The sequence below is a fragment of the Xiphophorus hellerii genome, unplaced genomic scaffold, assembly GCF_003331165.1.
Source record: "Xiphophorus hellerii strain 12219 unplaced genomic scaffold, Xiphophorus_hellerii-4.1 PGA_scaffold_76__1_contigs__length_24999, whole genome shotgun sequence".
NCBI classification, from domain to species: Eukaryota; Metazoa; Chordata; class Actinopteri; order Cyprinodontiformes; family Poeciliidae; genus Xiphophorus; species Xiphophorus hellerii.
In genome coordinates, this window is record NW_022587651.1 from 17,041 (window position 1) to 21,028 (window position 3,988).

Here is a 3,988-nt window from a genome sequence, read left to right on the forward strand (position 1 = left end):
TATATTTAAAAATTTATAGTAAATACAAGACTCTTTTTTTACAGTTTCCCTGACAAAATAAGTATAGCGTATGTCATGGGCAGGTTAGAGGAACTAAGCAACTCCACAATTCTTTCACTATCTATTAGAGGAAAGTAGTGCACACAACTCCAGTGCAAAAAAAAGGAGGTGTGGGGGGGAAGTAGGGTTATTCTCCCCTGCCCCTAACATTATACTTTATATATATTTTTGGAGGGCTCTCTTTTCTAATGTTCTCTAACAAAATTGCTGGATTTATAATGAGTATAAATTACAAACGGATGGACTTCATTTGCTAATGATGGTTATTCACGGAAATCAGAATAAACTGGACTATAAAATTCTTATTGCTCTTAAAAAAAAATTGTATTTGTAAATAAAAAACAAGTATATATCTTTTTCTGCTCTTGTCTGTATGTAATGTTAATCGCAAAAATGTATCAAAATGCAAGGTTGTGGTTGGAGCGTGACGAGATGTAAAACGTTCTGTACTTTGGTAAGTAGCATGCCTGCCACCTAGTGGGCTTTTGTCGGGACTGCAATAACTATAGTTCATCCTTGTTGTGGAGTTTGCGCCATGCCTGAACAGAACTCCAGAGATACTGCGTTGTTGATGCAAAGTTCCGGCTGTTCTTTTTCTAACTGTGGCAGCGTTGAGAAAGGCTGTGTTAAATATTACTGAATCATTAATGCTTTGTAATGAGTTTAATAGATCAGAATCCAACCCCAGCTACAATGATAAAGGTCACTGTAGTTGGAGAAAACATCAAAAGGTTCAGACAAAACTTATTTAAAGGCAATGATCATATCAAGCCAGAACCAAAAAAAACCAAACTATTTCAGCACAGATTCTTTTATTACAAACAAAAAACAGACACCAGAGTCGGAGAGTTCGACGTTCTCCAAAATGCAGTGCTTTCAGACCTACCACACAGCGGAGTTTATTGATCATTATTTATATCCCCTATCAATTCGGCACCAAAGTTATATCAAAGACACTTATGATTTTGTGGAAAAAATTAAATTAATTTCTCTACCTCAGGACTCTATTCTATTTACAATTGACATCGACAGTTTGTACACCAATATTGACATAGATGAAGGAATTGATTGTATTAAAAACGTATTTTTGAAATATCCAGATTCGAGGAGGCCAGATCGTGAACTCATTCAATTATTAGAGATTAATTTAAAAAGAAATGATTTTGTTTTTGATGGCCAATTCTTCCTCCAGGTTAAAGGCACAGCCATGGGTAAGAAATTTGCACCGGCCTATGCCAACATTTTCATGGCCGAGTGGGAGACCGGTGCTCTTAGTGCATGCAGGAGGGCACCCCTGCACTACTATCGGTACCTGGATGACATCTGGGGGGTCTGGACCCATTCTGAAGCAGAATTTCAGGAATTCCTCCAGCACCTGAATACACATAACCCATCTATCACAGTAAAGTCCACTACCAGCGTTAAAGCGGTCGACTTTCTGGATACCACCACATATAAAGGTCCAAATTTTGATACAACACACAAATTAGAGATTAAAGTTTTCTTTAAACCCACAGACACACATGCTCTGCTATTTAAAACTAGTCACCACCCAAGGCACACTTATGCTGGCCTAATCAAATCACAACTCCTCAGATTTCATAGGATTTGCACACAGAAAACAGACTTTGAGGAGGCAACTAGAACTCTGTTTTCTGCTCTTCGTAAGAGAGGATATTCCAGGTCTTTCCTGAGAGCAGGCAGGAAAAACTTCCTTGAGTCCAGACCCCCCGATTCATCTCCGATGATCCCTCTGATCACAACATTCTCCTCCTCAGCAGGACAATTTGTTTACAAGGTTAAACAGAATTTCACTAAATTCCAATCTGACACTTCCTTGCTCCCAAATTACAAAATAATTGCGGCCTACAAAAGGAATAAAAACCTGAGGGATTTCCTCGTCCGTGCTGAGGTCAAACCTTTGAAGACACCAAAGGTCAAAGGTCAGAGTGGATTCTTCAAGCAGCTGCACTGGGTACAGAACAGATTTAATAACACAATTTTCAAATCAGACCAATCAGGAAACCCCAAATCAAAAAATTGTGTTTATTTAATAACCTGTCTAATTTGTAAAATCAGTTATGTGGGTGAGACGAGTAACAGTGTCCTTACTCGTTTCACCCAGCACAGACATAACATTCAAAAACACAAAAAAACACATGTACCTTTAGTGCAGCATTTTATACGTCATGGCTGGGATGCAGTTTCAGCCCTGGTGCTGGAATGTAACCCAGCCTGGTCTTCAGCCCAGAGGAGAAGGGCTGAAAGAATCTGGATCCACAGGCTGGATACACAGATCCCAAAGGGTCTGAATGAGAGGTAGGCTCCACCTGGTGGACTCCTGACAGGATGGCCCGTGCACATAAGGGGGAGGAGTAGAGGGTGAGGGGGAGAGGGAAGGAGGTTCAATTTTTTGGACCTCTGACCTTTGACCCTGAACCCAAACTCCAACCCCAACCCCAACCCCAACCCTAACCCTAACCCTAACCCTAAGGGTGCCTCGGTTCTGCCCGTTTCTGGGGGAGGCCCTGGGTGGCCAGGCCGACTGCTTGTCCGTGTGTGCCGGCCAACACACCACCTCCGCACCAAAGGGCTGGGACTTAGGCCATGATTCGAAGCGCGTCTCATGCCCCTGGTAGGGCATAGTTCCAGCAGGGGAGGGAGGGAGGCCCCGGAGGTCGGCCGACAAAGCGTTGGATCGAGAGCTGGCTCTCGATGCCTTCCTTGGATGTGGTTGCCATTTCTCAGGCTCCCTCTCCGGAATCGAACCCTGATTCCCCGTTACCCGTGGTCACCATGGTAGGCACGTAGCGTACCATCGAAAGTTGATAGGGCAGACATTCGAATGAGACGTCGCCGCCACGGAGGGCCAGCGATCGGCCGCAGGTTATCTGGAGTCACCAAAGCGCGCCGGGGCGGGGCGGGCCCCACCCACCCCCGTGAGAGAGAGGGAGAGCCGCACCCCGCATGGGTTTTGGATCTGATAAATGCACGCATCCCCGGCGGACCCCCCACCCCGAGGAGGAGAAGGGGGGGCCGGGTCAGCGCTCGCTTGTATGTATCAGCTCTAGAATTTGCCGCAGTTATCCAAGTAACGGAAGAGCGATCAAAGGAACCGTAACTGATTTAATGAGCCATTCGCAGTTTCACTGTACCGGCCGTGTGTGTACTTAGACTTGCAGGGCTTAATCTTTGAGACAAGCATATGCTACTGGCAGGATCAACCAGGTTAGACGACCCTATGGATTTTCCCTGAATGGGAGGGCAGCGCTGAGCTAGCACCTCCAAGGTTGCCCCAGTGCCACTGTGGAAACAGCGGGCTACATCCGGGGGAGAGCCTGGAGAATGCAGCTGCGAGCCCTACACATCCAAGAGCTTATAGGGTCACGGAGAGACAGGGTTTGAGAAATCACATGTCTTCTGTGTGCAACCAACTGCTGCTTAGCCGGGTCAGGAGGGGCTCCGACCGGAGCACGCACCACCTCTCTGCCCGCCTGCAGTGGGCTGACAGTGTAGAGCCACTGGGGGAGACGGGGCGTCTCGGTCTCGCTACCGACAGGACGGCCGCGGGCTGGGACTGAGGGCGGGGCGCACAGCCCCGAAACACCCGTGCCCGGGCCTGGAGGCGAGCTCGCAAGGCTGGAGGAACCGTCCGTCGAAGCGCCGACACACAGAGTGCCGGGGCCGACGGGGGCCCTCCATGGCGAGCCACGAGTGCTGTTCGGTCAGGTGTACGTGTGTGGTGCTGTTGTGGTTGTGTGGAAAGGTCAAACCTGGAGCTCAGACCTCCAACGGGCGCTTGGGAGAGCTGCAGAGCCGCTCAGAGCGCACCGTTTTCGGCCTGAGCCCGGTCCACCTTTGACTGTGCTTCATCGCTTCCACGGAGCTCACAACCGACCCAGAGAGGCGCCAGTCCCATCAGAAGGAC

The 3,988-nt window shown here is 48.1% G+C and overlaps 1 long non-coding RNA gene across 1 annotated transcript in view; it reads left to right on the forward strand.

The window, feature by feature from the left end:
* Positions 1-3,297, forward strand: part of LOC116716639 (uncharacterized) — a 9,535-nt gene extending 6,238 nt beyond the window's left edge. Inside the window, exon 2 of the long non-coding RNA XR_004338567.1 lies at positions 3,153-3,297. This is a non-coding gene — a long non-coding RNA (uncharacterized LOC116716639). The remainder of the gene's footprint in view (positions 1-3,152) is intronic.
* The last annotated feature ends 691 nt before the right edge of the window (positions 3,298-3,988 follow it).